Source organism: Macrobrachium rosenbergii, chromosome 44 (genome assembly GCF_040412425.1).
Source record: "Macrobrachium rosenbergii isolate ZJJX-2024 chromosome 44, ASM4041242v1, whole genome shotgun sequence".
Taxonomy (NCBI): Eukaryota; Metazoa; Arthropoda; class Malacostraca; order Decapoda; family Palaemonidae; genus Macrobrachium; species Macrobrachium rosenbergii.
This window is the reverse complement of record NC_089784.1, coordinates 12,895,504-12,907,560: the sequence shown is the minus strand read 5'-3', so window position 1 is coordinate 12,907,560 and position 12,057 is coordinate 12,895,504. Positions and strand designations below refer to the sequence as shown.

Below are 12,057 nucleotides of genomic sequence, written 5' to 3'. Positions count from 1 at the left end.
TATATAATTTATATATGTATATATATAAAATCATATATATATATATATATATATATATATATATATATATATATATATATATATATATAATAATCACGTGTGTATGCATATGAATCTGTATGTATACGATGAATGGAAATTGCGTTATTTTTAGAGGGCGACGTGGTTAGCGGAAGTGGACCTCAGGAAACGTGCGAGTTCACTGACCTCTACATACCCTTTTTTACCCACTTCTGGTTGCGCAGTACTGTTCTAGCTTGCTTATGTTTTTCCAAGAAGAATAAACTTTTGTCGAGAGCTATTCCTAAAACAGAATTGCATAACCAGTGGTGGTTAAAATGGTTATTGGAGAGGTCAGTGAACTTGCCTATTTCCTTAGTTACAATTATGACACCGTATAATGTTTATGTGTGTGTTTATGTGTAGGTGCGTGTTATGCGTTTATTACACCCTCGTAAACATTCTGCAAATCCAAAACATTTAAAGATTAATTGAAATTTACTCTTTGTTTTTATAATGTAACGCCAAGTATTTACGAACTTTAGTTCAGAGTAAGTAATTTTTCACTTATACAAACATTTTTATATGTTTATATTTATCTTGATTTAGTGGAGTAACTTACGTATATTTACCTACGTACTTTTTTGAAGCAGATACAAAACTAACTAACTGTAAACTTTCACCATTATAGCATTCTAGCACGACGCTTGGATGAACATTTGCAGCAAGTCGTCTGTCTGCTGCGGCCCACATTAGCTTTTGCCCAAAGCAGCTTGCCATAAATCATCACTAGATTTATAAAAAAAAGATCATAATATTCATGAACTCGTTTCATCCCTGTAGTAGTGGCGATTCCAAACGACGATCATAAAGTGAAGAAGAATTTAAACAAGAAAAAAAAGCATAAAAAAAATTTGTAGGAAAAAAAATGAATTGCAAAACGAGTTTAGAATGAATAAAATTTTTTTTTTTTTTTGGCGCCGAATATTTCTTCTTCATTTTGAAATCCTGTGCAATATACCAATTGATAAAAACGCATCAAAAAGAGAAGTGCACTTCAAAACGTCAGTCCGTATCAGGAGAATAAAATAACGGACGCAAAATTCGGGTCATCGTGTAAACAAGAGTAAAGTCTGCTTTTTTTATTTTTACTTTTTTTTTTTTTTTTTTTTGGTGCTGTCATGCTTTTGACCGTTAGGATAAATGACAGTTTTCGCTTTTGGAGGTTTTCATTAACTTACCTGATGGAGAGGTCCTGCGTACGGCGCAGAAGCCCCGGGAAGAGTTGGCAAGGGCTTCCATTTGTAACGATTTGCCCTATTAAAGCGTTTTTACCCATTTTGTCTGTAGTTGCAAAAGCAACATATTTGGTGTACGCGCTTGATTATTATTATTATTATTATTATTATTATTATTATTATTATTATTATTAATGTAGTTCCAGGACTCATGCAGGAACGTGTGCTCCTAGAAACAGCGCACATAGTGAGAAAAGTGATGGACTCCTAAGGAGGCAGGATGCAACCCGGAATCCCGCACTATAAAAACCACCCAGTCGAATAGGATGACTGTGATAGACCAAAATAAATAAATTAAATAAATAATAATAATAATAATATTAAAGATTATTTTTTCTTATAACCCTTCTCATTTTTAGGGGGTGGTTGGTGGAGGGCTAGGATTCCTTCTCAAGTTGAATAGCTTTGTGTAGGACCCAAATCCTGCTTAAAAATAAGAGTGCCACTGCCTTAATCTGAGTGTAGGGGCAAAATTTTTCTGTGAAATATACTTTTACCTTTTTCATTCTCTCTCTTCTCTCTCTCTCTCTCTCTCTCTCTCTCTCTCTCTCTCTCTCTCTCTCTCTCTCTCTCTCTCTCTTAGTGCAGATAACTAAGTGACTGGAGAATGTGATTATATGTCATGCTAATAGTTTCCTGATCATATGTAGTGCAAATAATGTTTCATTCTCTGACAGTTATTAATCTCTGTTTTTATTTAATTCTGTTTTGTAAATGAACATCACTTAGAACAAAATATAGCAGTCTGGGAAAGAGACGAACTATAAACTCCATAACCCAGAATTGTTTTGGTTATTGATTTATTTCTTGAATAATCTTGTGACGATTTATATTGGAAGATTGTATCGGCATTTACTCCATAATCTGGAGAGTGAGTTGGTATTTACTTCACAATCAGGAATGTGAGGTCAGCTGAGTTGAAATATTATTGAAATGAACTTCAGCCTCCCTTCCTCCCTATAAATAATAGTATTATAAATGCTCTAGTTTAGCAACTTTGAGCAAAATAACATCTTGTAATAGGTTAGTTCATCTTTTATCTATAGGTGTAATTGATGATGTTAATTCCATGGGAAATCACGTAACGGCTTTTGCAAAATAATTTAAACGATTTAGTTTCTTGGACTGTTTGGCAGAAAATGCAAAAGAGGTCTGAGAGTATTTGTATTCTTATAAGACGTATTAAACCTGTTTTTAAAAAATATCAACTCAGCTGTAATTATAAAAAAAAATGTTTTTAATTGATTATATCAGTTTAAATCATTTATCCTCAGCTTTAATTAGAAAAATTTCTTTGCTTTTTGTAATGATGACCTGAGTAGATTATAAATACTTTCTCTTTCTTTTTCAGTGCTGAGATGGACATTTGTGCGAAAGACTGGTACGAAAGAGTAAGTAGAGACTTATCTTACGTTTACTCTTTTTCTTCATTTCTTCATATGGCTATTTCAGCTCTCAAAGTTACGCAGTACATAATGAAAATAATACATAAAGAAAATAGTAATGCAAATATTATTAAAGACAATTAACGAAAACGTTCAGCAGGCGTCGAAATCGTGGAAATAAATGAGAGCCTTTTTAATATACTAATTCTTTTTGTATTTATTAAAATTCACTTTTGCAGATATATTTTTACGAATATGTTAAAATTTAGGACACAAGGAAATGGTTCCATATATCCTTATAACTAATACTAATAGACGTGAAAATAAATGAAAACCTTTTCATGTTCATTAAAACTTTATATATACATTAAAATACACTTATGCAAGTGTATTTTTACAAATCTTAAAATTTAGGACACAAGGAAATGATTTCATTTATCCTTATATTATAGCTTAAGTAGTAGCTGTGTATAAGGTCGATCATCTTAAGTAGTAGCTGTGTATAAGGTCATCAGACGATCTGAAATACGAAATCGCTATTCAGCTTATCAAATTAAAATTTTAAAAAATGAAATTTAAGTCATTCCAGTACTAACAGTAAGTACTATTGTCATTGATATTGTTCCACTCACATGTATTGATCAAACTCCCTAAGGAAAAAACCTAAACCTTATTTAGTCCTTCCAGAGGAACGGAGGAGGAGGGCGGGAGTGCGCCCAGTAAGAGCCGCTGAGCTCATTCTCGATTCCAAGAATGTATTTCCTACTTACGCCCCGAGTTCCGCCTTAGAATGCTTTATGCGTCATACGCCTTTAGATCTCGTTTATCTACTCCGTTGCCCCGTAGCCATAGTCCCTTTCCATCGTCTCCTTTCCATCTTCCAGGATAGACCCGTCTCCTTGCCTCCAGGCGTTCGCTCCAGTCTATTTCTTGGATAACAGTCTCCCGTATTCAGGGATCCCCCTCGTCCCCCCTTCCCATACATACATGCTCTCTCTCTCTCTCTCTCTCTCTCTCTCTCTCTCTCTCTCTCTCTCTCTCTCTCTCAGATTTTATCAGCGGTACATGGATTCTATTTTTTCCCGTAAGTAACCCTCTGCCTGTGTACTTAAATGTATTCCTTTGCTACAGCCTTTACCATACAGGACTCGCCCCTCCCCCCCCCACCAACAACCGTCCCCAACCCGAGTACTCCTTCTTCTCCTTCGCCTTCGCCCCCCTCCCCTCCCCCTCCCCTCCCTTTCCAGAGGACCCCGCTGCCGTCGGCGCAGTCAAAGGAAAGGCATTAGGATGGGTTGGTGGAGGGTGTCAGGACAATAGAAAGACGCTTTGTGTTCAAATAGTTTGCCTCACGGTAGCTCCAGAGGGGCTCCGCAAGATCCAAGCCTTTTGAAGCTTATGGAGGGGAGGGAAAGAGAGTGAGAGAGGAGGAAGAAGGCTTGGAGATACAGAGAGAGAGAGAGAGAGAGAGAGAGAGAGAGAGAGAGAGAGAGAGAAGGGAATGCGGAGGAAAGAAAAAGGCGAGAGAATTGGCTTAGGTGGAAAAGAACAAAGTGGGATGAAGGTATTTTTACGTGGAAAAAATGGAACTGAATTTTGCTACAGTGTAGGGTAAAAATAAGAGTAAGGTCCCAAAAAGACGTCTAGGGAAAGAAAGTTGCAGAAACTGTGAGGGAAAGTGTATCTTAAATGTAGTGAAAGTTTTATAAAGTAAAGAGTAATTAGATGTAGGAGGAATGGGGACGACTCCAATAGCTCTTTGGATTTACAATGAATTTGGACGTTTATTTTTGTCTCATAATCCCTGGAATTCTATGGCATCTCTTTCTTCCATATTTATATAGATAGGCTGCAGTATAGTTACCTAGGAGTAGCTGTTGAGCACTATATTATAGTTATATTAAGTAAGAATTACTTCACTTCTAGCTGACATTTCAAATAGATAACAAAATATGGAGAGAGAGAGAGAGAGAACAAGTATGAGAGAGAGAGAGAGAGAGAGAGAGAGAGAGAGAGAGAGAGAGAGAGGCTATCTCGCGACTGCTAGTTGAATATGGAGATGAGAGTCCGTAGAGCTACTCATTTTTTTCTGACTGATGGAAATTTAGTTGATAATATAAACACTATCTGAGCCTCCGCTGATATTCCATGTTGAACGAAGTTTAAACTCAAGTATAAAAAAATAAAAAAAAAAAGAATGTAATGGAGGCACATACTAAACTGCAAGTCAGTAATATTTAATATTAATCCCGTCCTTCCATTTTTTCTTGTCCTTGTGTTATTGTAATTATCCGTTAACTTATAGATTAGATAAGCAGTTCGTAATTCTTGGAGCCGGAATGTCAGGTTTTCAGTCTTTTAATTCAGAATATTATTTGCTGACTCAGGGACAGAGAGGCTCTTGCCTACTGAGCTAAGAGGCTTTCTTTGACCTTGAGAGACTTCCCGAGACACTTGTTTTCACGGTCAGTAGACATAAGGGCAAATAAACGGTTTATATACTCTATATTAATCCTAAAAATTTCAAAGCTGAAAACTTAAAAGATGTTGCGATACATATTTTATAAATGGTCATTGAAAATATATTATATACTCTATATTAATCGTAAAAATTTCAAAGTTGAAAACTTAAAAGATGTTGCAATACATATTTTATAATGTATGGCTCATATGAAAATATGTTGCATACAATATTATATACTCTATATTAATCCTAAACATTTCAAAGTTGAAAACTTAAAAGATGTTTCAATACATATTTTATAATATATTGCTCATATGAAAATATGTTGCATACAATATTATATACTTTATTTTAATCCTAAAAATTTCAAAGTTGAAAACTTAAAAGATGTTGCCATACATATTATAATATATTGCTCATATGAAAATATGTTGTATACAATATTATACTGTATACTCTATATTAATCCTGAAAATTTCAAAGTTGAAAACTTAAAAGATGTTGCAATACATATTTTATAATACATTGCTCATATGAAAATATGTTGCATACAATGTATATAATACATTGCTCATATGTAAATAAATTATAAAACGCTAGAAAATTGAGATACTTAGAATGAAGAATGTAGGAATTATTCACAACCACCATACAAACGCAAATACATAAACATGCATTATCTTCCTGTGGAGGAAACTGCCGTTCACAAGCTTTTAAACCATCAGATTAAATCAAGGGATTCCCTCTTTTAAGCGGATTATCTACAAAGGTACTTTGCATTAAGGTTAATAGCCATCGTTTGATATGGAAAAGAGGACTATAGGACGCGTATACAACGGAATACGTCCGTCATTTATAGCAGTCTCTCTCTCTCTCTCTCTCTCTCTCTCTCTCTCTCTCTCTCTCTCTCTCTCTCAATGATCTCGGTTCCGGTGGCTGGGCTTTGGCCCTATTCATACCTAGCCTCTCTCTCTCTCTCTCTCTCTCTCTCTCTCTCTCTCTCTCTCTCTCTCTCTCTCTCAACGTTGGGCTAAGTGTGACCTCCTTATTCCCAGTGGCTGGGCTTCAAGGGGCATATATACCATGCATTTCTCTCTCTCTCTCTCTCTCTCTCTCTCTCTCTCTCTCTCTCTCTCTCTCTCTCTCTCATTAGGATTATTCTAATCGTTTACTCGATTTAATGGTGATTATTTTTCCATATGTATCACGGAAAAAGTAATAGCTCTTGTGCGAAGGCAGGAAAAGCAAACAAATTGAAGAAAATAAACCCCTGTGCACGTTATGCTCTCTTCGTTCGTTATTATGCACTTTGTTCTGGAAGCCGTTCTTGTGAAAGAATTTCGAGGTTCTGCAGTATTTCACTTTCTCTTCTTTGTTTAAGATAGGATGTTGTTATTGAATGATGGCCCTGTGGCTCTGCCGAATTGATGATCACACGAAGAGATGGAATTATGTATAAAAAGCCTTCTGATGCACATTAACGCAGTTGTGGGTCGGCCTTTTCTTTGTCGTTGTTTCATGGTGCTGATTTTTTTCTATTCTAGACGTCCCAAAATTCTGGAGGTGCCGGGGATCGAACCCGGGGCCTCTCACATGCAAAGCGAGCGCTCTACCACTGAGCTACACCCCCATAAGGGCAGGTGATTCCCACAGCCTTTCTTAGACGAAGTGTTTATTGCATGAGTATTTTATAATATACTCCATTAAAGGTCGGGAAAAGGCTGGAGGTGCCGGGGATCGAACCCGGGGCCTCTCACATGCAAAGCGAGCGCTCTACCACTGAGCTACACCCCCATAAGGTCAAGTAATTCCCACAGCCTTTCTTAGATGCTGTGTTTATGACATGAATGTTTTATAATACTTCACTAAAGGTCGAGAAAAGGCTGGAGGTGCCGGGGATCGAACCCGGGGCCTCTCACATGCAAAGCGAGCGCTCTACCACTGAGCTACACCCCCATGAGGACATGGAATTCCTACAGCCTTTCTTAGCTTATTATTATTATATTATTATTATTCAGTAGATGAAACCTATTCATATGGAACAAGTCCACAGGGGCTATTGACTTGAAATTCAGGTTTCCAAAGAATATGGTGTCCATTAGGAAGAAGTAAGAGGAAGTAAAGTGACATACAGAAAGAAGAGATCCCACTTATTAAGAGAAAAAATAAATTAATAAATAGATATATAGATAGAAATGTATTAAAATGCAAGGAGAATAGTTTTAGGGTAGTAGTGCATTGCATTTTCTTTTGAACTTCTGAAGTTCCAATAGCACGACATCTTCTGGGAGGCTGTTCCACAGTCCAACGGTGTGAGGAATAAAGAACCTCTGGAACTGAGAAGTTTGACAGCAAGGCACATTTACGGTATCTTGGTGCTGTTGTTCAGTGAAACTGGCTGCTTTAGCCAGATTAAGGTCGAGCAGGGATCAATTATGAATGAGAAGGATCTCTGTTGAAATACTACTTATGAAAAACTGACAAACAAGAGACCATCCATTGATGGTCCAAGTCATAACTGCTACTGTTAGGAAACAGAAACCTACCACCACGATCCACTCTATCTAAAAGAGATAAATCTCTGGCAGAAGTAGACATCCACACCAGAGAACAGTATTCCAGTAAAGGAAGTACAAATGACCTAAAACAGGTTGCATTGATTTTATCATTGTTATAAATATATGAGGCCTTACGGACAATGCCTAAGTTTCGTACGACATTTGCTGAAACTTTCATTGGATGTTTCTCAAAAGTTAGATTTGAGTCAAAAGTTACACCTTGAAGAGTTAAAGCTTCAGACTCATTCAGCAAAGTTCCATTCACCTGAAGGGAAGGACAGGGTGTGAAATCTGTACGGTATCTGCTGATCAGTAGTGTTTTCGTTATACTGGCGTTCAGCTTCATACCCCACCGACGACACCATTCCGTGATCCGGTCCCTATCCAGTTGAGGCTGAGGGCAGCTTCATTTCTTATAAGTGGAGACTTTACTACACCCACAAATGTTGCATCATTGGCATACTAAACAATGTTGTTTTGCAGGCCAACAACCGTATCGCTTGTGTACACTAAAAATAACAGTGAACCAAGAACACCACCCTGTGGAACTCCAGACGCAATAGGTCCTGGTTCACAAAAGAACCCATCAACAGCGACTCACTATAGCCTATCTGTAAGGAAATCTTGAAGCAATCCTAGGTAATTCCCGCAGCCTTTCTTAGATACTGTGTTTATGACATGAATCTTTTATAATACTCCATTAAAGATTGAGAAAAGGCTGGAGGTGCCGGGGATCGAACCCGGGGCCTCTCACATGCAAAGCGAGCGCTCTACCACTGAGCTACACCCCCATAAGGTCAAGTAATTCCCACAGCCTTTCTTAGATGCTGTGTTTATGACATGAATGTTTTATAATACTTAATTAAAGGTCGAGAAAAGGCTGGAGGTGCCGGGGATCGAACCCGGGGCCTCTCACATGCAAAGCGAGCGCTCTACCACTGAGCTACACCCCCCATAAGGTCAAGTGATTCCCACAGCCTTTCTTAGATGCTGTGTTTATGACATGAATGTTTTATAATTCTCCGTTAAAGGTCAAGAAAAGGCTGGAGGTGCCGGGGATCGAACCCGGGGCCTCTCACATGCAAAGCGAGCGCTCTACCACTGAGCTACACCCCCCATAAGGTCAAGTAATTCCCACAGCCTCTCTTAGATGCTGTGTTTATGACATGAATGTTTTATAATACTCCATTAAAGGTCGAGAAAAGGCTGGAGGTGCCGGGGATCGAACCCGGGGCCTCTCACATGCAAAGCGAGTGCTCTACCACTGAGCTACACCCCCATAAGGTCAAGTGATTCCCACAGCCTTTCTTAGATGCTGTGTTTATGACATGAATGTCTTATAATACTCCATTAAAGATTGAGAAAAGGCTGGAGGTGCCGGGGATCGAACCCGTCTTTCTTAGATGCTGTGTTTATGACATGAATGTCTTATAATACTCCATTAAAGGTTGAGAAAAAGGCTGGAGGTGCGGGGATCGAACCGGGGCTCTACCACTGAGCTACACCCCCATAAGGTCAAGTGATTCCCACAGCCTTTCTTAGATGCTGTGTTTATGACATGAATGTTTTATAATACTCCATAAAAAGGTTGAGAAAAGGCTGGAGGTGCCGGGGATCGAACCCGGGGCCTCTCACATGCAAAGCGAGCGCTCTACCACTGAGCTACACCCCCATGAGGTCAAGTAATTCCCACAGTCTTTCTTAGATGCTGTGTTTATGACATGAATATTTTATAATACTCCATTAAAGGTTGAGAAAAGGCTGGAGGTGCCGGGGATCGAACCCGGGGCCTCTCACATGCAAAGCGAGCGCTCTACCACTGAGCTACACCCCCCATAAGGTCAAGTGATTCCCACAGCCTTTCTTAGATGCTGTGTTTATGACATGAATGTTTTATAATACTCCATTAAAGATTGAGAAAAGGCTGGAAGTGCCTTAGATGCTGGGATCGAACCGGGCCTCTCATGCAAAGCGAGCGCTCTACCACTGAGCTACACTACACCCCATAAGGTCAAGTAATTCCCACAGCCTTTCTTAGATGCTGTGTTTATGACATGAATGTTTTATAATACTCCATTAAAGGTCGAGAAAAGGCTGGAGGTGCCAGGGATCGAACCGGGGCCTCTCACATGCAAAGCGGCGCTCTACCACTGAGCTACACCCCCCATAAGGTCAAGTGATTCCCACAGCCTTTCTTAGATGCTGTGTTTATGACATGAATGTTTTATAATACTCCATTAAAGATTGAGAAAAGGCTGGAGGTGCCGGGGATCGAACCCGGGGCCTCTCACATGCAAAGCGAGCGCTCTACCACTGAGCTACACCCCCATAAGGTCAAGTAATTCCCACAGCCTTTCTTAGAGATGCTGAATGTTTTATTTATTACATGAATGTTTTATAATACTACACCCCATTAAAGGTCTGTGTTTATGACATGAATAGAAAAAGGCTGGAGGTGCCGGGATCGAACCGGGCCTCTCACATGCAAGCGAGCGCTCTACCACTGAGCTACACCCCATAAGGTCAAGTGATTCCCACAGCCTTTCTTAGATGCTGTGTTTATGACATGAATGTTTTATAATACTCCGTTAAAGGTCGAGAAAAGGCTGGAGGTGCCGGGGATCGAACCCGGGGCCTCTCACATGCAAAGCGAGCGCTCTACCACTGAGCTACACCCCCATAAGGTCAAGTGATTCCCACAGCCTTTCTTAGATGCTGTGTTTATGACATGAATGTTTTATAATACTCCATTAAAGGTTGAGAAAAGGCTGGAGGTGCCGGGGATCGAACCCGGGGCCTCTCACATGCAAAGCGAGTAAGGCTCTAGCCCTTTCTTGGATGCATGTGTTTATGACATGAATGTTTTATAATACTCCCACTGAGCTACACCCCATACCAGGTCAGTGATTCCCACAGCCTTTCTTAGATGCTGTGTTTATGACATGAATGTTTTATAATGCTCCATTAAAGGTCGAGAAAAGGCTGGAGGTGCGGGGATCAACCCGGGGCCTCTCACATGCAAAGCGGCGCTCTACCACTGAGCTACACCCCATAAGGTCAAGTGATTCCACAGCCTTTCTTAGATGCTGTGTTTATGACATGAATGTTTTATAATACTCCATTAAAGGTCGAGAAAAGGCTGGAGGTGCGGGGATCGAACCGGGGCCTCTCACATGAGCACAGCGGCAGCTCTAGATGCCACTGAGCTGTTTTACACCCCATAAGGTCAAGTGATTCCCACCCCACAGCCTTTCTTAGATGCTGTGTTTATGACATGAATGTTTTATAATACTCCATTAAAGGTCGAGAAAAGGCTGGAGGTGCTAGGGGGATCGAACCGGGCCTCTCACATGCAAAGCACCACTGAGCTACACCCCATAAGGGTCAAGTAATTCTAGCTCTACCACTGAGTTTTATACACCCCCATAGAAAAGGTCAAGTGATTTGCAAAGCAGCCTTTCTTAGATGCTGTGTTTATGCCTTTCTTACATGAATGTTTTATAATACTCCATTAAAGATTGAGAAAAGGCTGGAGGTGCGGGGATCGAACCAGGGCCTCTCACATGCAAAGCGAAGCGCTCTACCACTGAGCTACACCCCCATAAGGTCAAGTAATTCCCACAGCCTTTCTTGGATGCTGTGTTTATGACATGAATGTTTTATAATACTCCATTAAAGGTCGAGAAAAGGCTGGAGGTGCCAGGGATCGAACCAGGGCCTCTCACATGCAAAGCGAGCGCTCTACCACTGAGCTACACCCCATAAGGTTGACGATTCCCACAGCCTTTCTTAGATGCTGTGTTTATGACATGAATGTTTTATAATACTCCATTAAAGATTGATAAAAGGCTGGAGGTGCCGGGGATCGAACCCGGGGCCTCTCACATGCAAAGCGAGCGCTCTACCACTGAGCTACACCCCCATAAGGTCAAGTAATTCCCACAGCCTTTCTTAGATGCTGTGTTTATGACATGAATGTTTTATAATGCTCCATTAAAGGTCGAGAAAAGGCTGGAGGTGCCGGGGATCGAACCCGGGGCCTCTCACATGCAAAGCGAGCGCTCTACCACTGAGCTACACCCCCATAAGGTCAAGTAATTCCCACAGCCTTTCTTAGATGCTGTGTTTATGACATGAATGTTTTATAATGCTCCATTAAAGGTCGAGAAAAGGCTGGAGGTGCCGGGGATCGAACCCGGGGCCTCTCACATGCAAAGCGAGCGCTCTACCACTGAGCTACACCCCCCATAAGGTCAAGTGATTCCCACAGCCTTTCTTAGATGCTGTGTTTATGACATGAATGTTTTATAATGCTCCATTAAAAGGTCGAGAAAAGGCTGGAGGTGCCGGGG

At 40.1% G+C, this 12,057-nt stretch overlaps 14 non-coding genes across 14 annotated transcripts; all 14 read right to left on the bottom strand.

The window, feature by feature from the left end:
- Positions 1-6,705: 6,705 nt before the first annotated feature.
- TRNAA-UGC (transfer RNA alanine (anticodon UGC)) lies at positions 6,706-6,777 on the bottom strand. The gene has a single exon. It is a non-coding gene; the product is annotated as a tRNA-Ala (tRNA).
- Positions 6,778-6,869: 92 nt separating this feature from the next.
- TRNAA-UGC (transfer RNA alanine (anticodon UGC)) lies at positions 6,870-6,941 on the bottom strand. The gene has a single exon. It is a non-coding gene; the product is annotated as a tRNA-Ala (tRNA).
- Positions 6,942-7,031: 90 nt separating this feature from the next.
- TRNAA-UGC (transfer RNA alanine (anticodon UGC)) lies at positions 7,032-7,103 on the bottom strand. Its single transcript has one exon. It is a non-coding gene; the product is annotated as a tRNA-Ala (tRNA).
- A 1,321-nt stretch (positions 7,104-8,424) lies between these two features.
- TRNAA-UGC (transfer RNA alanine (anticodon UGC)) lies at positions 8,425-8,496 on the bottom strand. The gene has a single exon. It is a non-coding gene; the product is annotated as a tRNA-Ala (tRNA).
- A 90-nt stretch (positions 8,497-8,586) lies between these two features.
- On the bottom strand, positions 8,587-8,658 carry TRNAA-UGC (transfer RNA alanine (anticodon UGC)). Its single transcript has one exon. It is a non-coding gene; the product is annotated as a tRNA-Ala (tRNA).
- A 91-nt stretch (positions 8,659-8,749) lies between these two features.
- TRNAA-UGC (transfer RNA alanine (anticodon UGC)) lies at positions 8,750-8,821 on the bottom strand. Its single transcript has one exon. It is a non-coding gene; the product is annotated as a tRNA-Ala (tRNA).
- A 91-nt stretch (positions 8,822-8,912) lies between these two features.
- On the bottom strand, positions 8,913-8,984 carry TRNAA-UGC (transfer RNA alanine (anticodon UGC)). Its single transcript has one exon. It is a non-coding gene; the product is annotated as a tRNA-Ala (tRNA).
- Positions 8,985-9,305: 321 nt separating this feature from the next.
- On the bottom strand, positions 9,306-9,377 carry TRNAA-UGC (transfer RNA alanine (anticodon UGC)). The gene has a single exon. It is a non-coding gene; the product is annotated as a tRNA-Ala (tRNA).
- A 90-nt stretch (positions 9,378-9,467) lies between these two features.
- On the bottom strand, positions 9,468-9,539 carry TRNAA-UGC (transfer RNA alanine (anticodon UGC)). Its single transcript has one exon. It is a non-coding gene; the product is annotated as a tRNA-Ala (tRNA).
- A 422-nt stretch (positions 9,540-9,961) lies between these two features.
- TRNAA-UGC (transfer RNA alanine (anticodon UGC)) lies at positions 9,962-10,033 on the bottom strand. The gene has a single exon. It is a non-coding gene; the product is annotated as a tRNA-Ala (tRNA).
- Positions 10,034-10,312: 279 nt separating this feature from the next.
- On the bottom strand, positions 10,313-10,384 carry TRNAA-UGC (transfer RNA alanine (anticodon UGC)). The gene has a single exon. It is a non-coding gene; the product is annotated as a tRNA-Ala (tRNA).
- A 1,171-nt stretch (positions 10,385-11,555) lies between these two features.
- On the bottom strand, positions 11,556-11,627 carry TRNAA-UGC (transfer RNA alanine (anticodon UGC)). The gene has a single exon. It is a non-coding gene; the product is annotated as a tRNA-Ala (tRNA).
- Positions 11,628-11,717: 90 nt separating this feature from the next.
- TRNAA-UGC (transfer RNA alanine (anticodon UGC)) lies at positions 11,718-11,789 on the bottom strand. Its single transcript has one exon. It is a non-coding gene; the product is annotated as a tRNA-Ala (tRNA).
- Positions 11,790-11,879: 90 nt separating this feature from the next.
- On the bottom strand, positions 11,880-11,951 carry TRNAA-UGC (transfer RNA alanine (anticodon UGC)). Its single transcript has one exon. It is a non-coding gene; the product is annotated as a tRNA-Ala (tRNA).
- Positions 11,952-12,057: the final 106 nt, after the last annotated feature.